The sequence below is a fragment of the Capsicum annuum genome, chromosome 1 (assembly GCF_002878395.1).
Source record: "Capsicum annuum cultivar UCD-10X-F1 chromosome 1, UCD10Xv1.1, whole genome shotgun sequence".
NCBI lineage: Eukaryota > Viridiplantae > Streptophyta > Magnoliopsida > Solanales > Solanaceae > Capsicum > Capsicum annuum.
This window is the reverse complement of record NC_061111.1, coordinates 168,887,776-168,915,762: the sequence shown is the minus strand read 5'-3', so window position 1 is coordinate 168,915,762 and position 27,987 is coordinate 168,887,776. Positions and strand designations below refer to the sequence as shown.

The following is a 27,987-nucleotide window of genomic DNA, read 5'->3' as shown; positions in this document are numbered from 1 at the left end:
ATTACGTGTCTACACTTGAGTAGATATGGTTGTACTCTCCTCCACAATTAGCTACTAATGATTGTTTAGTGAAACATAATTAAAGTCACATTAGTAGCTCAATTGATTGGCTATATGAACTTTCACCTTCTTGGTGAGGTTCGATTCTTCGCGTGATTATAAGATCTTCTCTCCCATTTTCGCCACCCCCATTTTTTTTCCTTTTAAAAAAATATGTACCTTAATTGGTGGGTGTTAACTGTTAACAGGGTAATTATACTAAAATTTTGTTGGCGGAACTTCTAAAACGACTAGCTTATTTTGAAAAATGATCTTTTCAAAAGTATTTCTAAGAGTATTTTATTTGCTGGACAAGTGCTTCTTTTAGCTTTTGAAAACACCTTCAATGGTTCAGAGCCAACTTACAGCCAGAAGGCTTATTCGAATCCAATTTGGCGAAAAATTATACTATTTATATATGACTAAAACTATTCTGTATGTGTATATAGATGTTGAACCAGTGGCGGAGCCAAAAATTTAGCAAAAGGTGTGCAAATTTTCTACCCAGTTATGTTAAGGGTGTGCAAAATTAAATATTTACTCATAATAGCTAACATTTAACCTTTGTAGACCACGTAATTACTTGACGAAAGGTATTCATCTGGCCACCCTTCGTTTAAGGTGGCTCCGCCCATGTGTTGAATCCCATTCGACTAGTTCGTGTGTTTAAATTTTGACTCGGCTACCGCTTCTACTACACTCCAAAAAGACTTATTTTTTCTCAAAAATTTCCCCAAATACCTCACTTTTCTAAAATAAACACTTTTGGTCTCTGAAAAACTTGACCAGCCAGGATATAATTAAAACTTGAAAGTCAAAAGAAACAATGTGAAAGAGGAGTAACTTGAAAGTCAAAAGAAACAATGTGAAAGAGTAGTAGCTAATACATGCCTGGTACAGTTCAGCAGAAATAAGACCCATACCATGAGCAAAAGGGATCTTATAATTATCTTCATCAGGGATAATTTTTACTGGATTCCCAAGTATGTATCCCTTAAGATCGATCCATGGCTTGACTCCAGCAACAATTCCTGCAAGGATTATATATGTAAAATATAAGCTCGTTAGAATTACACTATCAGTTCATTAATAAGGTAATTACACATAAATCCTATAATAATCATTAACTGATAATGTAAAAATGACATATAACTAACACCGAGACTATAAATCATATAACTTTAGGGTGTGTTCGGTAATGGGGGAAAATATTTTCGAAATTTTCATATAAGCGCTTAAAAACTGAAAAATAACTTTTCAAGTGGAAGTAGGGAAAATAAGTTTCACCAGTTACATTCCATATGAAATGTATCTCCTCATCCTCCATCACACCTCATCTTCACTGCAAACCCATAGTCCCCATACCAACCTTCCATAATATTTGTCTAAATTATATCGCGACTAGAAATATAGGCTTTTTCCATCGCAAACCAATAATATATTTTCTCTATAAACATGATTCTCTCACTTATTTTCCACCAAACTAGCTCGCTAGAAAAACACATGTTGGAAAATGAATTCTCATTCAAATATTGAGAAGCTTTGTAATTTTTTTTTTTGTGAAAGCAATATTATATATTATTATGTTTTCTCATCAATTCAATCAAACTATCCGTTGGAACACCCAGGAAATATCTTTTAGTCGAAATTTCAATGAGAAAATAGTAATTTTTTAGTATTATATATAAATGTGTTTAGAATAATATATTTTGTTTGTTTATCGAATATAAGAAATAACTTAGAAATTCACGCATGTTCTTAAAAACCATTTACCAAGAAAACATTTTTCTTTTACAGAACATACCCTAAGGGCCCATTTGGAAAGGCTGAAAAAAAGTAGCTTTTAAAAAGTTTTTTAAAAGTGTTTTTGAAAAAACGGAACTTATTTTAAAAATAAGCAGTTACTTGTTTGGATAAAAGTGCTGAAACTGAAAAAAAATTATTGATGTGTTTGGCAAACAAGTGTTTTTAAGCACTTTTTTTTGGGTCAAAATGTCTGAAATATTCTTATATATAGAGAGAGAGAAAAAAAAAATATTTTCATGAATGACTATTAATTTGTGCGCTAAAAAATCTATTTTTTTTGTTAAAAGAGTTTAAATCATTAAACAAAATATATATGTTACTAACCATTATAATTATACTAATAGATAAATAGTTGGTCACAAATGATACTATTTGTTTGATAAAAAGATTCTTAATTAGAAAATATATTACTCGTTGATTGACTAATGACTATCACTATTAAAACATTGGCGAATACGAATATTGCATCGTGAAATATAGATGGATCATTTACTAATCGTTCATGAAGTTTTATATCTTCAATGAGTATTCTCCATATATTTTGGTTGGCGGATTATTTTTTTATTAGAGAAATTCATATGTTGTACGATAATAATTATCTAAATTTAAAAGAATATATTTAAGAAGGAGAATAATATATAAAAATTCATATTTCATAAATTAGAAGTTTCGTAAAAAAGAAGTACTAATATAGCTAGAGTTAAGTTCACCATAAATACAAAAAATAGAAATATTCAATTAATACAACCATTAAAAGCTATTTTGGAGCTACACAAGGGTAATTTTGGAATAAGAGAGAATTTTGAAGGACAAAAATATCTTTTTAATTGGTCAAACTACAATGGCTTAAAAGTAAAAACAAATAAGTTGGGAATTGAAACTTTTAATTTTTGGCTTATAAAAAGTAAATTTTGACTTTTTAGAGCAATTTTAAAACTTGTCAAACACTCCTAAAAGGAAAAGGGCTTTTAAGTCATTTTGACCAACTTATAATCTTATCCAAACACCCTCTTTATAAATGAAATATTTTATTTCAAAAGAATTTGGTTAGCATATTTGAGAAGTTTTAAATTAGTGTGCTTTACAAGACCTTTTTACTTGGAAAGAAAGAAAAAAAGAAAACAAAAAGGAAAAATAATACCGTTACCGCCTCAAACAATGCTATAAATAGCATTTTCTCCTTTTGCCGCCTTAATGAAGTGCTATAAATAGCATCTCTCTCTTTTTGCAAATATATCAATCAATAGCATATACTCCTTACACTATCTAATTTCTTTTTCTTTTCTTAGTTCTAATTTAATTTAATATCACCTTATTATTACTTTTGCTTTAATGTTATAATTTATTGGTATTTGTATTAATAATTTTGTTGATTCGTTTATCCTCTGGTTAATTAAGAAAGACTTATTTAATTTGAAATATCCTCTAATTGATCAGGGAAGTGCTTGTTTAATCTTAGAGAAACATTTCATACTGCTGAAATAGTTTTTTAGGATAGTGCTTAGCACGATTCAAGTATAACTAATATAACTTGTTAAGAATTAGTTAGATTACTGTTATAGTTATCATATTAATTATAGTATAATTACTGAAGTAGTAATATTGTTGTACATTGTTATGTTATTGTATTGCTAAAAATATTAATATAATATTTTGTTAACAGTTAAATAATATTGCTAATATTATTATTTTTTCGTTGTTCCCCAACAATTTAAGAAACTGTGGCATATAATTTTGGTCCTAAAACCGTTGATAATACTGATGTTGGTGTTGCTCTGGCTGCTTCTCTTCCTACCAGTTTGTCAGAAGATTATGATACTGCAGATTATAGGTATGAACATAAACTTGGCTACATGCCTAATGCTAATAATAAAATCTTCATAGAAAATGCATCACAATGCAAGAGAATATGTGAAAGAAATGACAACCCCGCTAAGTCAAAAATAAATTTGACTGAAATGGATGATATCATTATTGCAGCATATCAGAAATGAATATTGAGATCAATGTGAAAAATTGAGTGGTAGACTCTGGTGCTCTAGACACATATGTACAAATAAAAATATTTTTGTATCATACACCCAAGTTGAGAAAGAAAAAGAAAATATTTATCTTGAGACCTCAAGAACTATTCAAGTTCTTGGTAAAGGCAAAGTTATTCTCAAACTCATATCTGGTAAAACCTTGGCATTAAGTAATGTGTTGCATGTTCCTAATATCAGAATTAATTTGATTTCTCTAGATTTACTAAGTTGTATTTGCTTAGAAATAAAGATGATGCATTTGATGTTTTGTGTCTTATAAATCTGGAGTTGAAAATAAGCTTAGTAGAAAAATCAAGAGAATTAGATCTGACAGAGGTGGAGAATATGTATCTTTAAATGTTTTTTTGTGAAAAAGAATGTATTATTCATGAAGTAAGTATTATTCATAAAGTAACTCCGCCTTGTTCTCCTGAATCTAATGATGTAGCTGAAAGGAAAAATAGAACACTGAAAGAAATGATGAATTCTATGTTAATCAGTTCTAATGCACCTGATAATTTATGGGGTGAAGCTATTTTATCTGCGTGTCATTTACAAAATAAAATTCCTCATAAAAGAAGTGGCAAAACTCCTTATGAATTGTGAAAAGGTTATAAGTCTAATTTGAAATAACTAAAAGTGTGGGGTTTCCTAGCTAAAGTTCTTCTTCCTGAATCTAAAAAGAGGAAAATAGGTTCTAAAACTGTTGATTACATGCTTATTGGATATGTTGAACATAGTGCTGCATACAGATTTCTTGTCTTGAAAAGTGATGTACTTGATATTAATACTATAATTGAGACAAAGAATGCTGAATTCTTTGAACATATTTTTTTCATTATATGATAAAATTTCTCATGCACCTATTGAAAGAGAAAATGAATCGACCTATAATATTGAGGAACTGAGAAGGAGTAAAAGGCCTAGAAAGAATATTTTTCTTATGCAAAATGATTTTCAAACCTTACTTATTGATAATGAACCATCAAATTATTATGAAGTTGTATTTCTTCTAACGCTAAATTTTAGAAAGAGGCAATAAAAATTGAACTTGATTCAATTATGAAAAATAATACATGGGTTTTAACTGATTTACCTCTTGGTGCAAAACCGATTGGTTGTAAATGGATTTTCAAAAAAAAAAAAAAAACCTAATCCTGATGGATCTATAGATAAATATAAAGCTCGGTTAGTAGCTAAAGGTTTTTCTCAAAAATAAAATATTGATTACTTTGATACATTTGCACCGGTGACAAGAATTTCTTCTATTCGAATTTTAATTGCCTTAGCATCAATTCATAAGCTTTTTATCCATCAAATGGATGTAAAAACAGCTTTCTTAAATGGTGATTTAGAGGAAAAATTTATATGGTTCAACCTAAAGGATGTGTAACTTCTGGACAAGAAAATAAAGTTTGTAAATTAATTAAATCTCTTTATGGTCTTAAACAAGCTCCTAAATAATGGTATGAGAAATTTGATCAATTCTTAATAAAAGACGATTTTTCTTCTATTGAGGTGGATAAATGTGTTTATACAAAGGTGGTAGACAATGATTATTTGATAATTTGCTTATATGTTGATGACATGCTTATATTTGATACATGTTTAAATATTATGGAACGTACCAAATTATTTTTGTCTACACACTTTGATATGAAAGATTTGGGTAAAGTGAATATGATATTGAAAATTAAAGTTATAAGGGGTGAAGATAGTATAATGTTGTCTCAAGAACATTATGTAGAAAGACTTCTTAAAAACTTTGAATGTTGGGAGGTAACTCCTGTAGCCACTCCTTATGATGCTAATTCTAAATTTAAAAAGAATAATGGTGGCCCAGTTTCTCAGTCTAAGTATGCATAGATTATTGAAAGTCTAATGCATTTAATGAATTTTACTAGGCTTGATATAGTCTATGTCATGGGTAGATTGAGTAGATATACTCATAATCCCAATAATGAGCATTGGTCTGCGTTAATGAGGCTGATGAAATATTTAAAGGAACCGTGAATTATAGTATTTTGTATAGTGGATTTTCTTCAACCTTAGAAGGATATTGTGATGCAAATTGAATCTCTGATTCAGATGAGACAAAATCCACTAGTGGTTATGTGTTCACCCTTGGTGGTGGTGCAGTATCATGGAGATCAGCTAAGCAAACGATTATTGCTAAATCAACTATGAAATAAGAATTTATAGCTTTGGAGTTAGCTGGTACTGAGGCTGAATGGTTAAGAAATTTCTTAGCAAATATCCCTTTTAAAAAGGATGATCTATTTCCTAATATCCCTTTGAAAAAGGATGATTTGTTGCCTAATATCCCTTTGAAAAGGGATGATCTATTGTCTGATATCCCATTGAAAAATGATGATCTGTTGTCTAATATCCCTTTAAACAATGATGATTTGGTGCCTTCTGTGTATATACACTGTGATTGTCAAGCCGCAATTGTTATTGCGAAGAATAAATCTTACAGTTGTAAGAGTAGACATATGAAATTGAGGCACGTTGTTATTAAGCAATTGCTGAGAGATGGAATAATTTCCATTGATTATGTGAAGTCAGAACTGAATTCGGTCGATTTACTGACTAAACCCATGAAAAGAAAATTAATTCTTCAAACATTAAAAGAGATGGGGTTAAGGCCAATATGATTGTCAATAGAGCTGGTAATCCAACCTATGTGATTGAAGATCCCATTAAGTAGGTTCATATAGGTAATAACAAGTCGATATTGACTCTGTCCACTTATTGAGAGTGCTTGAACTGCTATTAAACTTGAGGGATGAGTTATTAACTCTTAATGAATTCATTGTCCTTACGGATGGTGTATTTAAAGTAGTGTACACTTGATGAATTCACCTATATGTGAAGTGGAATGAGGTTGTTCCTATGAGAATTTTGACCTTAGTCTCTAGAGCTCACATGAATACCAGGCGCGCGCATGGTCTATTAGCGTAAAACTGCGTTGAACAATAAAATTACGGTCAAAATGTAATTGATAAAGTCTCTGGCTTACAACAAGAGTTATTCGGTTCATAAAAATATTATATTTCACCGGTAATTCTGTAAGTTAAATTTTATTGATCTAAGCTTGATTCATAGTCCAAAAGACACCAAACCTACTGCATTTTGTCCATACAAATCCAACAAGTTAAAACTGTTTTTCTATAAATTCTTTTGAAATAATGTGGGGATTGTAAGTGAAATATTTTATTTCAAAAGAATTTAATTAGTATATTTGAGAAGTTTTAAATCAGTGTTCTTTAATTTAGAATACCTTTTTATTTGGAGAGAAAAAAAAAAGAAAGAAAAAGGAAAAATATTACTGTTGTCGCCTCAAACAATGCTATAAATAGCATTTTCTCCTTTTACCGCCTTAATGAAGTGCTATAAATAGCATCTCTCTCTTTTTGCAAATATATCAACCAACAACATATACTCCTTACAATATCTAATTTCTTTTCCTTCTTTTCTTAGTTCTAATTTAATTTAATATCACCTTATTATTGTTTTTGCTTTAATGTTATAGCTTGTTGGTATTTGTATTAATAATTTTGTTGATTTCTGTATCCTCTGGTTAATTAGGGAAGACTTATTTAATTCAGAATATCCTCTAATTGACCAGGGAAGTATTTGTTTAATCCTGAAAAATATTTCACACTGCTGAAATAGTTTCTTAGGACAGTGCCTAGTACGACTCAAGTATAACTAATTTATTAACTTGTTAAGAAGTAGTTAGATAACTGTTATAGTTGTCATATTAATTATAGTAGAATTACTGAAGTAGTAATATTATTGTACACTTTTATGTTATTGTATTGCTAAAAATATTAATATAATATTTTATTAACAGTTAAATAATATTGCTAATATTATTATTTTTTCCATTGTTCCCCAACACTCTTAAGCCATTTTGACCAACTTATAATCTTATCTAAACACCCTCTAAATCCATTTTTAGTTTCTTACCATCTGATATCACTTGAGTAACAATAGGAACTGCAATTCCACTATATGAGTCTCCACCAACATAAAAAGGATTATTGAGATATTCTGGGTGCTCAACTAATAACCACTGCAAAATACTAAAGAAAATCAGTAATTAACAAAGCTACGTAAATTCAATTTGTGGCAGAGCTAAAACTTTTATTAAGAGAATTTAACGTACGAAGAAGTCAAAGAAAATTAACATCTTATCCCTCCGTTTCTTTAGTAGTTGTCATAGTTTCCTTTTTAAGAGTTACACGATATAAACTTTGACAAAATTTTAAAATGTAGTTTTTCGTTATATTGATTTGAAAAAATGTTCAAGTTATAGTATTTTTCGTATAATTTTTGAATATCTAAATTTTAATTTTAAAATATCAAATTAATCTAATCTAATTTAGCTTTAAAAATTAATGAAATTTACTTTTGAAAAAAAAAATGTAACAATTAAAAAAGAATGGAGGAAGAGCTATATACCTTATCTAACTCCGCGCTTTCAACTTTTTTAGTACATGCGCAAAAAAAAAAAAATGAAATTCATTAATGAAGAACTCTAAACTAAGTACCTTACGAAGAAATTGATAAGCATGATGAGCTGCTTGTAAATTATTCGAATGATTTGCCTTTACTGTAGTTGCATAGGAGAATCCAGTCCCTAATGGAAAATCCACAAATATAATGTTTGCCACCTAAAGTTTCATTAATTAATTAGCACTAATTGGATGAAGTCAATAATATATCCTTCAAATGTATATACAAAGTTGTCTGATCTCACCTTTGTGTATGCATATGGATTTGAAGACAGTGTTGGCAAACTACCATTATATTCTTTATAATCAAGCATCATAGGTCCGGTGCATTAAGATCATAATAGCAGGCTTAAAAATTTGGGGTAAATTAGTAAAAATATTTTCTACATCCGAATTAAAAATACTATTTTTTTCGAAACAAGGAGAGTATATATATACCAACGTAAGGATAAAAGATGAATACTCCGTCCAGCTCATTTATTGTTTTTTTCGTGTGTCTTTATTTGTTCATTATATTAAAATTAGATGTCTAATTATACTTATTCAGTTTGAAAAATGAATGGATATTCTCCAGTTCATTAATTGTTTATTTTCTTCGTCTATCTTAATTTGTTCATTATATTAAAATCAGTTGTCCAACTATACTTATTTAGTTTGAAAAATGGATGAATATTTTAACCCTCCATCCATCTATACTTATTCATTTTACTAAAAATAAATATTCAACAATATTTGTCCAGTTTAAAAAATCACTAGATAATTTACTTATTTATGTTGATTTTACCCTTTTTATTAAATACTAATTCATTATCGAATGCATTTCTCAAAACATTAGATTTATTATATTCCAAGCTAAGTGTGATATAGTAATATTGCCCATGTTATTTATTACTTATTTCTTAAGGTGTGTGCTAAGTCAATAATAGACAAATAAAGATGGGCGGAGGCCGGGAGTATATTTTGTATCAACTTGCCCTTACTATTAAATACTTCTTCCGTTTTATTTTACTTGTCACTTTTTGAGTTGACACACCTATTAAAAAAAATAATTAATAACATGATTATTTTATCATAATACTCCTATTAAATGATGTTTACACTGTATTTTGAAATTAATTTGAAAAAAAAATAATTAATGTTAAGGATAAAATAGAAAAAAAAAAGTTGTCTTCTCTTGATACGTAAAAAATGACAAGTAAAGATAGAAATTCAATTAAGAAATTAGTGACAAGTAAAAAACGAACAGAGTATTATTCATTAACCCAATGCATTAATTTCTTAAAGTACTAAATTTATTATGTCTCGGCTGCAAAATAGTATGCCTTTTTTTTCTAAAAATAGTTGTTTCAATTTACTTCATCCGTCCATCTTTATTTGTTCACTATACTAAAAATAGATGTCCAACAATACTTGTCCGTTTGAAAAATTAATAAATAATTTATCCATTTTACCCTTAGCATCAAATACGATTCATTATCTAATGGATTTTTCAAAATTTTAAATTTATTATATTCAAAGAATAATCAAGTAATACTACCCCTATCATTTACTATTTCTTATCAGTGTGTCAAATCAATAGTGGACAACTATTGATGGCCAGAGGGAGTAGTTGTCCCATTTATAAAATCAAGAGAAATTTATTACGTTCTTTCAATAGTACCTCTAATATTAAATGACTACACAAAGTGTATATACTTAAATTTAAATTTTTAAAACATAATTAATAAGGGAAATTTGATAAATAAGCTCCTAATAAAGATTTTCTTAAGAGGAGTACCAATCCAACAAGAGTCAACTATTTTGAAACGAACTTATCTTTATTATTTATTATTCTTTAAGATGTGTGCCAAGTTAATAATGAACAAGTAGAGATGATCGGAGCGAGTAGTTCATAAGGTATGTGTCAAGTCATTAGTGGACAAGTAAAAATGGATGGATGATTCAATTATTAATAATACTCCTTTCGAATCAAATCGCGTTTCACATTCTCAATTTAACTAATTTTTTAAGCTAAATTAAAATTATAATAACTCAATGTTCTTAAATTAAAATTTAGATATTTTAAAAACTATACCAAAAATACAAACCTCATATCAATATAATGTAAATATATATATTAAAATATTAATTGAAGCTAATATATAGTTTGACCTTCAAAAAGCGAAACATAAAAAGTAATTTTTGAGATAGAGAGAATAGTTTATTAAAAATATAACGTGTATAAAAAAAATATGAAGAACTCGTTTGGTAGAGTGTATAAGATAATACTGAATATGTTGTATTAGTAATACTGGGATTAGTAGTGCAGAGATTAGTAATACTGAAATTATTTTTTATGCAGTATTTGGTTTGATGCATTGAAAACAATATGTATTTTTATATTTTAAGAAGAATATTGTTTGTTTACAAAAATATCCTCGACATATTATAACTTTGTGTATTTTTTTTTACAAAAGTTTATTATTCTTTTTTTAAAATAAAAAAAAAAGTTAACAATATAACTAATTATTTACTTTAGAATTTTAAGATTTAATCATTCACTTACAATTTTTTTTTTATTATTATTATCTTTTCTTTGTTTGTTCATCATTTGTTTGTTGTTACCACTTTGTGTTGGTTTTAAGTTGGAGGGAGGTGCGTATAACTTTTGGATGAAATAATAAAATCATTATTAAAACAAAATTGTATTCTATAAAGTGTTAAAACTAAGTAGAATTTTTTTCTTTTTATGAATATCCTATTTACAAAATTAAAGCTTGTATGCAATTTGTTTTCGGATTTTGACCAATAAATATTTTTTTGAGTTAATAGAGTATTTTTTTTATAACTAAAATTATTTGGAGGGATATTATTATTTTGATAAATTGAAAAGAAGTAATTCATATTAAATAAATTGAAAAATATTTAGAAAAAAATTACAGAAATTTGAGGACATTTTTGTAAATAATAATAAAATTAGTAAACTAATTTATTTGAACAAATTTATTAGTACAAATATAAAAAATAAAATTAAGAAAATAAAAAAATGTTTAAAAGAATTTGACGGATATTCTTGTCTTTACACATACTAATGACATGATATTAAAATCCATGTATTACTAATACCACCATATGTGATGTATTAGTAATACACCCTATAATACCATGTAGGGTGTATAACTAATATATGGTATTAATAATACATTGGTCTAAAATCCTATCAAACATATTACTCCCTCCGTCCCATTTTACCCGTCCCAAATTGGGATGACACAGTTATTAAGAAATCAATGATTGGTAATGTAACTTTACCATTTTGCTCTCTTAATTGTGTCTTGTTATTAGTTTCAATATTGATGGATGACTAATAACAAGGAATAATCAATTACACTAAGGGTATATGGAAAAAAAAATTGTCCTGTCTTGATAAGTAAAAAATGATAGGTAAAATGTGATATCAAATTAGGAAATTTAGGATGGATAAAATGAAACGAAGAAAATATTAATTAATACTACACTTAATACATAGACTATTTCTCTTAATATGGCCTACCAACTACCCCTAACAGTCAAAATGTAGAGAGTACATTAATACCAAGTTCAAGTACAAGGGAATAAGCCTGTAGAGTTACCAGGGAATGAATGATTTAAAAGTTAAATGAGGTTATAATAGTCAAAGGTCCTCTTTATTAATTATTACTAATAATACTCTTTTCGCGCAAATAACGTTTCACATTATCAAAATTACATTAAAATTATAGTAACTCAATATTTTTAAATCAATATTTAGATATTTGAAAACTATTCGAAAAATACAAACTTGTAATTTTTTTCATATCAATATAATGTAAAAATACATGTTAAAATATTGATTGAAACTAATACAGTTAGACCTTCAGAAAGGAGAAATCTAGAAGTATTTTTTTGAGATGGAGAGACTAATTTTTTAAAAACATAACGTGTATAAAAAAAAAACGCAACAGTTAAGCGAAGGGAAGAGAGTATACTAATACCAAGTTCAAGTGCAAGGGCATTCAATGAAGAGCAACCAGGGCCTCCCGTAAAGGCGTAAACCATAAAATAAGATGATCCGTCTTAGGATTAGACTGTGACTTCACAAAGTAGTAGTAAAGTTGCACTTCATCTGCTTCACCTATTCCTATATACCTTTGGAAATACTAAAACAATTTTAGGATCATATACCTTTTGGAAAGTTAATAATATTGCTTTAAAAACAATAAACTAAAATGTACTTATTATAGACACATCAGGGGTTTGGCTGAGCAAGTGTTTTTTTTGCACAACAGAAAAAGTTATCTTTCATAAGTTAAAAAAATCTTTTTCTCTACAAGTATTTTGAAATAAATAAATAATTTTTGATTATATACCTTTAGAAAAGCCAAAAGTAATGTTTTAAGAAAATTTATTAAAATTTACTTATTTTAGACACATGAGGTGTTTGGCCAAACTTGCATGAGCAAAAGAAGTATTTTTGAGCAGCAAAAATTATTGCTAAAAATGTTTAATTTTTCTCGGAAAGTATTTTTAAAGTCAAACAGATATTGTTATAGTATTATCCAAAGTATTTTTGAAATTGATTAAATTAAACATAAATTAATTTCTTTTTAATTTTTAATTAAATAAGTAAATATTGAAAATTGGACCGAACAGATGGCATACTAACCCACACTACAACATAATGCACATATAGCTAAAGAATATGTCGTAGCTAAATATGAGAAGTTTCATGGCTAAAAACTTTAGCCATAATTTTTTTTTTCTGTAGCATTTGTAGCAAGAAGCGACGTATCTAAAAGTTAGCTACATACTTTACATGGTCTGTGGCTAAGGACAAATACTTATAGCTATAAAAAATATTGTGTTGTAGCTGTAATGGTAGAAAAAATTTTGCTACGAAATATGTACTTATAGCAAATAATTTTATTCTTTTGCTACGGGAAATAAAATATGTAGCAACTTTAATATTATAGCCATGATGTATTCTATTGTGGCAAAAGACTTCATTTGTTTGCTACGAAAATTTAAAATTTGTGGCTATTTTACAATTTAGTCTTGTGATAAGAATACTTATATTTAGCTACGAACTAGAAAATTTATAACTATAAAATGAAGTATTTGCCACAAATATTTTTGTACATGACTAAAATTTATTCGTTTTGCCACGAAAACATAAATTGTAGCTGCTTTTACAATTTGCTATAAAAAGAGAAAATGTGCAATCCTATTTATTACAATTATATATACGTTTAGCCACAACTATAAGAATTCATTGCTACAAATTAAAAAAATATTGTCATAAGCATTATTAATAATAAGAATTTTTATAATGTATCTGAAATAAAAATAAATTCAGAAATTTCATTACTACAAATTAAAGAATTAGTACAAGCTTTTCAACAAGAAAAGTTACGTAATGTACCTACAAATTTATTTTGGGGATTCCAAAATAATTTTCAAATTATATATAATTGTGTTTTATAATTTTTAGAATAGGGACAATATAGAATTATTTGAGACACCATCTTGTTTGAGTCCAAAGATGCATAGTCTTCTATTGTCTCTTCTTTTTTGGTCTTCAACTACACCTCAACTTGATCAACATATGTCCTAATTTGTCATTTCATGCTCTTATTCTATTAATATGCCTATCAATAATGATAAAGTATTTTAATACCAAGAAAATTAAGATAAACTAATTATATATGCAAGTGTGTGCATATATAAAATTTAAAACAGAAAAAGTATGTCTTAAGTGATTTTTTTACTACTAAATTTTTAACAAATAAAAATTTAAAAAATGTAAAGCAATCATAGAAGTAAACAAATCTGTAGACTTTTTTTAACTTCATATAAGACCTGTAGATATGAATTTCAAATTTCAAAGTTTAATACAACAATAAAAATATAATCAATGTAATTTCACAAATGAAGATCTCAAACCTCAATATCCATTTTTAAATTCACGAAAATATATTGTTATTACCTTTATAATAACAAAATATGCATAATCCAACGCAATATTCATATTGTAATACTTATTCCATCCATTTAAGAATTACATATTGTAAAACCTACAAAAAAAAATAAATTGTTAATCAACAATATATCATAAAATTTATAAAATTAAATCAAAAATTAAAAAAAAAAATAGTGGCTGGGAGGGGGCACGGGGGTGAAGGGGAAGAAGGAAAAGGGGGTGGATGTTTGTGAAGTGGTAAGGGGTAATAGATTATTTAATTGGCTTTAAAAATTTTGGGGGGAAATTTGATCCTTTATTTTTCATTTTTTTGGGGGACCAGATTATTTGGGGGACCAGATTAAGTGGCTGCCTATTATATCCTTAACCTAATAGTACTAAGTACGGGCCCAATAAATTTTTTTTTTAAAATTTATTTTAATTATTGTGATTTATAATATTTTTTAAAAATATATAATAGATTTTTTTAAAAGATATTTTAAGCTGTTAATTATTGTAATTTATAATACTTTTTATATAATTTTCAAATAATATATATCGCTCTCGCTGTTTAAACTTTTGTGGCATTAATAGTCAATTATATTTTTAAGAATAATTTAAATTTTAAATTATTGTGATGTATAATATTTTTTTCTTCTATTCCAATTTAAGTGTCATAATGGTTAGATAAACATAATAATTAATTATGAGTGATATGGCAAAGTTACGATTGAAGCAGCGAAATAGACATGTCTTAATGACTCACAACAACTAATTAGAAGTGATATAACAAAATTACTATAAAAAATACTTGTAAATTTTTTTTGATTAACTTATCATTTTATATCTATTTTACTTTTTTTAATCAAATATTATTAATTGATACAATGCATAAATAGTCATAAATTATAAGTTACTTTCCACTATTGTCCTTTTAATTGTTCTTAAATTACTCTACTAGAAAATGTGAAGTATTTAAGAACCTCATTAAATGAAAAGGTAAAATTGAAAGAAATTTCTAACATGTCTCTTGAAGAATGAACAATTTATTTATTTCGAACATTGAAAAATAACTCAACAATTCATTTATTTTGAAATTGAAGGAGTAATAAATTGGAATAACTTAGTGCTTCATCAATTCATCTTTATTTGTTCGGTATACTAAAAATAGAAGTCTAACAATAATTATTTAGTTTGAAAAATTAATGAATAATTTATCATTTTGTGTCTATTTTACCTTACTATTAAATACTATTCATCATTCGATAGATTTTTCAAAATATTAATCTGTTACTCCGTTCATTTTAGTTTACTTGATTTTTATTAACTTGATACACCTGAAAACTTTAATTAGAGATGTATTTTTCTGAATTGATCTTATTAATGGTCCTTTGAAACTCTAAATTTCACTATTATTTATTTATGAAGTATTTAATAGTAAAAGTAGAAAGAGAAAAATATAACATAATTTTCTGAATTTAATAAATTGGACAAGTAAATTAAAATAACTATTTTTAATATAAGGATCAAGTTAAACAAAATAGAGGAAATATATATTTAAAGGGTGATACGTAAAATTACCCCTATTATATATATATTGTTTCTTAAAATGTGTGTCAAACTAATAGTGGACAAGTAAAAATGGACGAAAAGAGCAAACTACTATACTCAATCTGTCCATCTTTACTTGTTCAATATACTAAAAATAGATGCTCAGTAATACTTGTCCTGTTTAAAAATCAATTGATAACTTAGCACTTCGTTTCTAATTTACCATTATCATTAACTATAGTAATTTCGATGATTCATTTCTCTATATTCAAAGGGTGATATTGTATAATTATCATTCTATTTATTTGATTCTTAAGGAGTCTGTCAAGTCAGTAGTGGACAAGTACTAAAGATGAACGGAAGAAGTACCTTATACATTTTTTAATTTAGAATGTTCAATAATTTTAAAAAATCAATGGATAATTTACCTATTTCTATCCATTTTGTCCTCAACATTCAGTACGATTCATTATTTAATACATATTTCACAGCATTAAATTTATTATATTTAAAGAGTAATAAATTTACTCATATCATTTACTGCTTCTTAATTCCTATGTCAATAGAAAAGCGGACAAGTAAACATCAATGGAGAGAATAATAATATGAAAAAAACAAAAACAAATTAAAAGAAGGAATACTACTAAAATTAGTTTGGGAGTCCATAAATTCATTAATGATAAATTTCTAAATTGTCCAAAAATTTATTGATGATAAATATCGAGATTGACGTTTCTTCGAAGTCTGTGGCACTGCATTCATGTGAAATTATAGATAGATTTTTCTATAATATTGATCAGTCCAAGTTGGACTGTCCAACAGATTTATTCCTTCAAATAAATAAAATATTTTATTTTGATTCGCTAGATCATTCAGTTGAATCACTCTATTAGTTTTATATATTTTTTAATAAGAGATCTTTATTTTAATATATAAACTATTTGAAAATTTATTTTCTAATATTTATTTTATAAGTGATCAAATGAAGATTCCTTGACTTCCAAATTTTGATAATTGACAAGTTCTACTTTTAGCATAAGTCTAATTATTGTAATTTGTATATCCTCAACAAGAAAAGAAAAGAGAGTCGACTACTTATATCCATGTTTAACAAGAAAAGATTTTCTCAAAGCAGGGTTTCATATTTACCTTAGGAGAGCAACATTGAAGCATCTATATAAGGAGAAGAGCAACATAATTTTACACTCTTATTGCATACACAGAGAAAGTGTTATTCTTAAGCAATAGAAAATCATAGCAGACATTCAGAGAAGGTCTGGCAGAATTGAGTTTTTACTGTTTTGAGTTTATAGATTTGTTTGTTTTTTGTGAAAGTATAGCCAGGTTATTTTAGTGTAATAAGTGATTCTTGAATTGGTGAGATTTTGTAACAAGAAGAAAGTTTGACTTCTTGGAGAGTTGTTAGTTGAAATAGTTTTAGTTAAGTGTTTGTGTTTAAGTTTTGTTTATTGAGTTGTAATTCGAAATCTTTGTTGAGTTTAATGAATTTGATTTGTGGCTATTACTCCTTAAGAAAAGAGTTTTTCTACATAATTTGATTGTGCAATCTCTTTATAGCTCAATTGAAGATCTTCTAAGGACTAGATTCCTAAAAAGAATTGGAACTATGTTTTCTACAATTGATATCAGAGCTTATCTTTTTATAAAAGGTTAACACCTAAAAAGAAAAGATCTTATGAATGCTTCTCCAATTACTCAGGAAGGGTCCTCTCAAACCAGACCACCCTTGTTTAATGGAAAATAATATGGATAGTGAAAGAATAGAATGATGGATCATCTCATAGGTGAATGTGCTAATCTATGGAGTGTTTTCTTAGATAACCTTACTATTCTAATGAAAAAAAACTAAAGATGAAAGTGAACCAACTCTAAATACAGGAAGGACTGGACTCTTGAGGACAAGGTATGTATTCAAAACAATGCGTAAGCTAGGAAGATATTAATTTGAAGGGTTGGTCTTAATGAGTACAATAAGATCTCTTCTTATCAAAATGCCTAACAAATATGGGATACTTTAAAAACTGCTCATAAAGGAACTTCAACAATCAAAGAGGCCAAAATTAACAATTTGAATAAACAGTATGAACTGTTCAGATTGAAGAAAGGAAAAAACTATTCAAGATATGTACAGCAGGTTCAACGCGATTCTCAATGAAATTTATTCTCTGGGTGAACATATTCCCATTGAAAAAGCTATTAAAAAACTCAGTGTGCTGCCAGAATCTTTGAAAGTAAGATAGAAGATATCATTAAAAGATACAGATCTAGATACTTTGGGGATGGATGAACTTATTGGAAATCTCACCACCTATGAACTAAAGAAGAATCAAGAGAATATATAGGGACTAAAAGAAAAGGTAAAACCATATCTATCTCAAAGCCACTGAGACTATTGATTATGAGAAAGAGAACATGGCTCTAGTCATAATAAGGTTTCAAAGAATATTTAAGAGAGGAGAAAATTTGCAAAGAAGAGCTCCAAAAGTCCAAGAAAGGAAAGTTCAAGTATGTCACAAACATGGAAACCTTAGTACCTTGAAAACTACCAGATAAGAAGAAGGAAGGAGGAAACCTTAGTACCTTGAAATGCTTATTTTGGACATATGATTGGAAACAAGAAAAACTCTCTCTCTTACAAATTATCAAGGTGGAGGTGTTGTTTTTGAAAATAAAAAAACATAAGAAATATTGGTGTTGGTATAGTAGGAAAATCTATTTCTTATGTCATTGAGAATGTATACTATGTGCTTGGATTGAAACATAATTTGCTGAGCATATCACAAATGCGTGACAATGGAAATAATGTGGTGTTCACTATTGTTGATAGTATTATGACAAACTCAGTCAACAAAAATATAGTGATCAAAGGAAGAAGACACAAAAATATATATAAAGCATGTATAATGGACCCACTAAAGCCAGAACTAACTTGCCGTAGTGCCTGAACATACAGTTCATTATTATGGCACAAAAGGTTAGGCATGTTAACTTTTCAAAAATCAACAAACTAGTGTCAAAGGATATGGTGACAGGACTGTCAAAGAAGAAAAATGATGAATCTATAATGTGTGATGCTTGTTCAAAAGTTAAAAATATAAGGTCTTCATTCAAACCTATGAAAATGGTAAATACTGCCAAGCCACTTCAATTACTGCATATGGACTTATATGGTCCTATGAGAGTACTAAGCAGGGGGGAAAATGGTATGTCCTTATAATTGTTGATGATTACCCAAAGTTCATTTGGACACTCTTTTTTATCTCCAAGGATGAAACCTTTGAAATATTTTAGATATTTGTGAGGTTGATTCAGAAGAAACTGAATACTGAAGTGGTAGAAATAAGGTTGAATAATAGTATTGAATTTGAAAACTCAAACTTTCTAAACTTCTATACTGAACATGACATTGATCATAACTATTTTGCACTAAGAAATCGTCAACAAAATGGTGTGGTTGAAATAAAGAACAAATCCTTAGAAGACATGACCAGAACAATGCTTAAAGCAAGTAGTCTTTCTAAAAGCTTCTAGGATGAAATTATGAACACTGCCTGCTATTTGGTTAACAGGTGTATGATTAGATCACTAGTGCAAAAGACTCCTTATGAATTAGTCAAGGGTAGGAAGCCAAATTTGACCTATCTGAGACTTTTTGGAAGTAAATATTTTGTTCACAGTAATGGAAAGGATGCACTAGGTAAATTTGATTCAAAAAGTGTTGAAGCCATCTTCCAAGGGTACTCTTCATAGAGCAAGACTTAAAAAATCTTCAACAAGATGACTATTTATGAGGAAGAAGGCACCCATCTCATATTTGATAAAGAAAATCATGATAAAAAGAAAAGTTGCAAAGATGAAGACAATAATAGGTTTGAATTGACCCATGAATAAGATGAGAAAGAGCACAAAAATATCACTTTAGTTGTTGAGGAAGGTACCATGGATCAGGAGCAAGTGTCCTCCTCAAGGGGAAATACTTTTCAGATGATTCATCTTTACATCCTAAGGCACCTGGTACTTCTCAGCTCACAACTGTAAGGAACTGGAAACCCAAGAGTTCATATCCTACTGAAACATCGTATCTCCCTTAGATTCAGGCATGCAGACCCAAAATAAAGTAAGGAGTATGTGTGCCTACTCTCCTACCTATCACTAATTAAACCAAAGAACATCAAGGAAGCTTTGCAAGATGTAGATTTGATTATTTCTATACAAGAAGAATTAAATCAGTTTGAGAGAAGCAAGGCATAACACTTAGTTCCCAAACCTGTAAAGAGGACTATCATTAGAACTAGGTCGGTGTTTGGGAACAAACAAAATGATCCAGGTGTAGTTACTAGAAAAAAGCCAGTGCCTTCTTTAATAGATAGCTAAATGAAGAAGTCTATGTGATGAAATCACAATACATTGAAAATTTTAAAATATCCAGATTATGTATTTAAACTTAACAAAGCCATGTATGGTTTTAAGTAGGCTCCAAGAGCATGGTATGATAGAATGTTCTATTTCTTTCTTGAATATGGATATACTAGGGGAAAGATTGATAACATATAGTTCATAAAAAGTAAAGAATCCAAGCTTCTCATTATGAAAATCTATGTGGATGATATAATATTTGGAAGCACTGATGGTGTCTTATGTAAAAAATTCTCTACATTGATGAGCAGTGAATTTGAAATGAGCATGATGGTAGATTTGGACTTTTTCTTAGAAGTACAGATAAATCAAACCAAGTTTGGGACATCCATACATCAATAAAATACACCAAAGAATCGCTGAAGAAATTTGAGATTAATGGAGCTATGACAAATAATACTCTCATTGTCACTACCACAAAGCTTGACAAAGATAATGCTGGTGTGTCTGTTGTTGAGACAGAATATAGAGGAATGATAGCTTCCTTGCTATACCTTAGTACTAGCAGACCTGAAATCATAAATAGTGTGGGTATATGTACTAGATTTCAATCATCTCCTAAAGAGTCTCACTTAAAGACTATTAAGAGAATCTTTAAGTATCTCAAAGACACTCAAGAACTGATTATATGGTACCCTACTGGAGACTTCTTTAATCTTGTAGGTTATGCTGATGATGATTATCCTGGATAGAAAAATTCTTTCTGAAATGGCTCACTTCTTGGGACCTTTACTTGACTCTTGGGCAAGAAAGAAACAAAACTCTGTGGCTCTTTCAATTTCTAAGGTTAAATATGTAGCTTCTGCATCGTACTATTCTCAACTACTCTGGATAAAGAAATAACTAAGTGACTATGGAATTAATCTAGGATGTATTACTATCATGTGTTGTAACACAATTGCATTTAGCATGACTAAAATTCCAATTCAGCATAAAAAGACCAAACACATTAATGTAAGACGCCACTTCCTCTGGGATTTTGTAGAAAAAGGGTTGATTTATATGGTGCCTTGTAGAACTGATAAACATATTTTTGACATCTTCACGAAATCCTTGGACAGTGAATATTTTGAGAAAAATAGTTTGGCCCTTAGGCTAATAAATCAACTCTGACAGAAGAAAGAATATAGTTTTCTTTCAATGCATGACTATGAAACTAACGTATGAGATCATGCTTGAAAATTGTTAGACATTATAATTAACTAAACTTATGTTACTTGGATCACATCTATAAATTGAGTTCTCACCTTCAATATTTAATCATAATTTTAATGCAAAAGCTCAAGCAAACACATAAGGACCTAGTCCTCAAGTTAGGTATACACATCATTTACAAAGCATTCACATTATTACAAGTATTAAAAGGAAATAAAGTGTTTTTTAATTAGAACCTCATCCCAATTACCAAACATCGAACATCTACATAAGACAAAATCTTAAGTGAGAAAAACACATAAAAATACTTTTTTAATCATTACTCTCTCTTTGAAAAAACTGACAACTGTCACCTCAACTATTACAGCCTGTATAATCACTTCCTCTTTCTTTCAAAATCTCTTCATATTCATCAAAATGCCACTACAAAATCTTTCTTAAAATCTCTCTTCCTCAACACAAAAGAAGTATCTTTTTTTCTCCAATGGCTTCCCCAAGTCCTTCATCTTCAAAACCTACTGAGTATCAACTACTCTCTTATAGATTGTTTTGATGATGAGGATGTCTCATCTGGTACACCTACCCAGGGTGAATAAAGATCATGATCCTCCTCAATATCTCTTTCTTTTGCTCCATCCAGATTATCTTTACTCATTCCCTCTTTAAACTCCTCTTCCAAACCCTCATCCTAACAAGCTCCAAAGTCTAATTACCTCAACTACTCCTAGAAATATAAGGAAGAAACTAGTGAGGCAACACCTGTTGAGAACCATAAATCTCCCTCTAAGGTAGAATAAGTTAATAGTGATATATATATTATGGTTAAATCAAAGTGTGTTCTTTAAATCTCTGCCCATGTTACTGGTTACAAGAAAAGGTCTACACACAAGCTTTGAATTACTCTCAAGCCTAGGACAAATTTAGTTTCTAAAAATACATCTTTCTTGCCTCTAAAAAAATCCTAACACTAGGAAAAAGGTTGTTGAAGTGAGAGAGGGTAAAGAATCAAAGAGAGCAAGGGTGGCTAGAGGGAAAAATAAAACTGGTGATAGTGATGAACCTATAGATTTTAATGATGAAGAAAAAAATATGGATAAAAATGATGAAGAAGAGGAAGTTACTGGGAAGAAGGGTAAAAACAGGAAGAATCATACAAAGTTTTTGAGATTGGGTCCCATTGGGTACTACCACTCAACTGGTGCTCTGGGGGAAGGATTTTGCTGAAGAGGTACCTAATAAATTCTTTATTGTTTAATCACTAGAAAAACTTAGATTCCAGAGGTGGTTGCACTTGTTTTTATTAAAAAGTCTCATGTTGTTTAAGAAGCCAGTTATAGAATTTTATGCAAATTTGAAATTTTTTGGAAGGTTAAGTGATAAGTTTCAGTGTTAGTAGGGTATAAATTATTCTTGATCCCATCAACTTAGGAGAAATCATAGGTATTTATTCTGAAGGGTTAGAAGAGTATACGTGGAAGAAGAATGTTGAGTGATTGCTTATAAAGAAGTTCACTTAGGAGAAGGGATAGAAGAAGTCTAGGAAATTGAACAATAAAGAGATGGCTCCTATTCATAAGTTGTTGTTCGAGATTGTACATAAGGAGACTACCTAGGGGAGGGAGAAAATATGAGGATTGTTGCAGAGATTTGGGGATCATGAATACTCTATATATGAGTGAGGAATTAAACCTCCATGCACTGATGATCAAACTTATGAAAAAGGTGACTTCTTCTAAGCCTGGGCCTCATGGACTTACATATGGCTTTCTTCTCTCTATTGTGTTTGAAAAATTTGATGTGCCTCAAAGAAAGGGTGTTTCTGCAACTAGGTATGACGTTTACCCTTTTCTCCATGCATGGGTATGACTGCTTAAGTGAAAATCCTATGTGGAAGAAGTGCACCAATCATATCACTCAAACACTTGTAGTCTTGAAAGCAACATAGAAGAAGATTGCTCAGCTGAAAAAAAAATGCTAGTTTAAGGGTTTGTGTGGCTAAATCTAAAGAACATGTGGATTTTCTCATATCAAAAATGCTAAATATGCAGAACATTCACTTAGAACAAATCAAGAAGCTCATGTGTCTCCTTTCTAAGTATAATCCTCCTCCTTCCTCTATCTCTTAAGCCCTGATATCCTTGACCCACATATTTTAGTGGTTCTGATGATAAGATAATTTTTTTTTGATATTTTATAGATAATTTTTGGATGTTTTGTTTTGGGACAATGGTTGGCTTAATATTTTGCCCATCTTACCTTGATCCTTACCTTATTCTAGATATTGGCACTTAAAATTTTTTAATTTTGCCTAACTATTGTGACTCTTTAGATTGTGCCTCTGTTGTCTCAATGGCATTGAGTTAGTTACTATTTGCTTTTAAAGTTAACATTATCTTTATCTGTTTTTTTAATGATGTCAAAAGAGGGAAGTAGTGTAGTGTAGTGTATGTTATGATACAGGAGCAGGATGAAATACAGTAGTGCACATAGCAAAAGGAAAAGTTCAAATACATGATGATTTAAATATGCAATATCTCAGGAGTTTAAGTTCAAATGCATGATGAATGAAATATTCAATAATATTTGGAGTTCATAGACTTATACAAAAATGTAGTTAGGTCTGTCATCATTAAAAGAGGGAGAAACTGAAGACTCCTTCACTCCTAAGATTTGATAATTGAGAAATCCTATGTTTAGTATAAGTCCAAGTATGGTAATTCATATGTCCTCAACAAGAAAAAGTAAGAGAGCAGTCAACTACCTATGTCCTTGTTTAGCAAAGAAAGGTTTTCTCAAAGAAGGGTTTCATACTTACCTTAGGGGAGAAACTGTTATGACCCGAATCAGGGCCTAATCGTGATGGGTATCTCAAACCCACCGTGGTGGTGACCACCCCATAGCCTAACCACCTGAGCATAATAAAGATCAAAGCAGAAGCAAACCAAACCAATGAAAAATATGTATATAAAACCACGAGAGAGAATACGAGTGAAACACAATAACCAAATAAATTTACACTTGTCCATAAAGCCTCTAAAACCAAAATACCAAATTAGGTCGGGACATGCCCCCAAACATGACAATTCAATTCCCACAATATGAAAAAAACCCTAAGGAAATGGCAAAGCTTTATGAAAGATGGAGGCTCATGACTTTACAACAAATCAATGGACAACCGCACCACTTAACGCTGCACATGGGTAACAGAAAAGTCTTTGGCCGCTACACCATGAAATGATGTAGCGTCCTAGGACAACAAGTGGGATAAGCACTGGCATGTAACTCAAGGGAATGGGATAAAATAATGCCAATGAAAAAACCAGTCCAAAATTATATGCACAATATTAATATACATATATATGATGCCGGGATAGGGAAGAGGATCCATTAACATGAAGTTTAAAAATATTAACCTGAACTATGTAGCTCGCTCTGTCCTAATGGCACCCTTGGACTATATGGGTTCGGCTCCCCCTACCGAAAGGGCCTTAGTTCTTGTTACTGCACGAATCGAGGAAGTCTGAGAAAGGGCTACCGACACCAAGGCGATAACTATTCCAAAATATATATATTATGTGCATCAAGCACACTGTCACAAAGACCCCACCCCGACAAATGTGGTTTCCAGTAGTAGCTCCCCCGGGACTACACCTTCACGGTGAGCTGCACAATTTCCACTAAGACCAAATTTAAACATTTAACACATAATCCCATCCATTAAACCAATGAGTCTTTACTATGGAATTTACCACATGGTATCTTCATACCAATTATGCTTACAAGCTTATATAATTATGCCAATTCAATTAAACAATTGACTCTAAAGTTTCCCTTAAAATTGAAAATCATGGCCACCAAGGCCTTTAAAATCCATTTTTATCCATGTATCCATTAATGCAATGCATTAGTTTCAAAAGACAAGTTACATTATGCAATTATCTATGTTCTAAAGCTAAATTTACAAGTACATTGAGGTTAATGCCATATCCAAGTCCAAAAATCCACAATTTGGAGAAACCCATGTCCCCCACTTCAATTACTACACCAATGCACCCATTTAGTCTAAAAAATCATCAATTAAAGCATAAAAAATGTATTTAAACCATGGAAATCCAATTTAAGTAATAATCATCAGAAACTCTCAACCCAAATTTAAACCCAACCCTTAAAATCATTTGAACAATGATTAAACATATGCCACAATATAAAATACAAGTTAGGGATGAGAGATATGCCTTAAATACTAAGAAATTGAAAGAAATTCTAAAGTTGGTAGCTTGAGGGATGAATTCCTTATGAACCTTAGTTTTTTCTTGGTTTGGGAGTTTAAGATGAAGCGAGTAGGTTTTGATTTGAGTAATTGAGGACAATAGGCCCCCTTAGTATTTTTAGGTTGTGGGAAACAAGTATGAAGGGAATAAAAGACCAAAGAGCCCCCAATTAAAACGTTCAGGGAAACTGAGTACAATCGTCATGGGTTAGCCAACAACTCCTGAGGTCTGACCACAAGTCGTTACCCAAAATTATTACTTAGGGGTCAAAATCCTGGTACCTCAATGTTATGACCATGAGTCATTACCTAACCTCAAGACTCATAATGAAAAATCGTGGTTAGGGGATATATCCCTGGGCATCATACTGCTGGGACAACGAGTCCCACCTAACGACTAGTGATGAGTGATACCGACTTGTCACCTGAGTCGTGGTCTAGTTAGTTTTGACTATACTATAGAAATTGGCAAAGTTAAGAGTTTATCACCTGGAAGGCCTATACTTCAAGTACCTAGGGAGTCATATTACCCACCTTAGGATCATTCATCCCCGAATGAGGAGTTAGGGCACCCTTGGCACGAAAATAAGAAAGAATAGAAATAGAACCAATGACAAATTGAAGATACGATTAAGAGGGAAATAAATCTCATGCCTTATGCATTTTTAACCAAAACGAGAAACAAGAATGGGAACATGACCCTCATATCTTCCTCAACTTCTCATGTAGCTTCTTCCACCTCCCGATTACTCTAAAGAACCTTTACCAAAGCTATATCCTTAGTCCTTAATCTACGAACTTACCTATCCAGTATTTCAACTAGGACTTTTTCATAAGTCAAAGAATCCGAAACCCTAACATCCTCAACAAGCACTATCAATGAAGGGTCACCCATTTTCTTTTTTAGCATAAACATATAGAAAAAAGGATCAATAGAAGCCAAACTTGCAGACAAATCTAATTCATAAGCAATATTCCTAATTCTCCTCATAATATGACATGGACTCATATAACGGGGACTGAGGTTCCCCTTCTTCCAAATCTCATGACTTCTTTCATAGGAGAAATATTCAAGAAGACCCAGTCACTAACCTCAAACTCCAACTCCCTCCGTCTCATATCCGCATAAGAATTTTGGTGACTCTGAGTCATCTTAAGTCTTTCCCTAATTACCTTCACCTTCTTTATGGCTTGGTGAACGAAGTCAGGACCAAACAACCTAGTATCACCTACCTCAAACTACCCCCTAGGAGACCTACACCTTCTACCATAAAGAGACGTAAAAAGAGCCATCTAAATGCTAAAATGATAACTATTATCGTAAGCAAACTCAATATAAGGTAAATAGTCAACCCAACTACTATTAGAGTCAATTATATAGGCTTTTATCATATCCTCCAAAGTATAAATGGTACACTCTGCTTGTCCATCTGTTTGAAGGTGGAAAATATTGCTAAGCTTCACCTTAGTCCCTAAACCTTTCTGAAAAGAACATCAAAAGTGAGAAGAGAACTGGGTACCTTGGTCTGAGATGATGGAAACCAGTGCACCATGTAACTTTACTATCTCTTGAATGAACAACTTGGCACAGTGCTTTTTTGAGTAGTTTGTCCTCACAGGTAAGAAGTGAGTAGACTTAGTCATCCAATCCATAATGAACCAAATAGAATCATACTGATTCTGAGACTGCGGAAAACCAATAATGAAATCTATATTAATCATCTCCCACTTCCACATAGGTAACTCTATCTCTTAGAACATGCCCACCAAGCCTAAAATGTTCAACCTTAACTTGCTGACAAATCATACATTTAGCCACAAAGTTTGCCACATCTCTCTTCATATTGTTCCACCAGTAGATTTCCTTTAAGTTATGGTACATATTAGTCAAACTCGGATGAACTGTATATTTAGACTCATGAGCCTCAGTCAAAATATTTTCCTACAGGCCATTAACATCAGGAACACACAACCTTTCTTGATACCTCAATAAAAAATCTCCCTAAATCTCGAAAGTCATGACCTTTTTCTGACCCATATCATCCTTAATCTACATAAATATAGGATCCAAAGCCTATTTCTCATTTACCTCAGCACCAAGAGATGATTTGACCATGTCCAAAACAATCACTCCTCTATGCTTAAAGTCCAAAAGATGAACTCCCAAGTTAGCCAACCTGTGAATATCCTTCCCCAATACCTTTTTCTCCTCATCAACATGGGACA

General features: G+C 30.1%; 1 pseudogene; it reads right to left on the bottom strand.

The window, feature by feature from the left end:
* Nucleotide 1: 1 nt before the first annotated feature.
* Nucleotides 2–26,656, bottom strand: LOC107859480 (annotated as a pseudogene).
* Nucleotides 26,657–27,987: the final 1,331 nt, after the last annotated feature.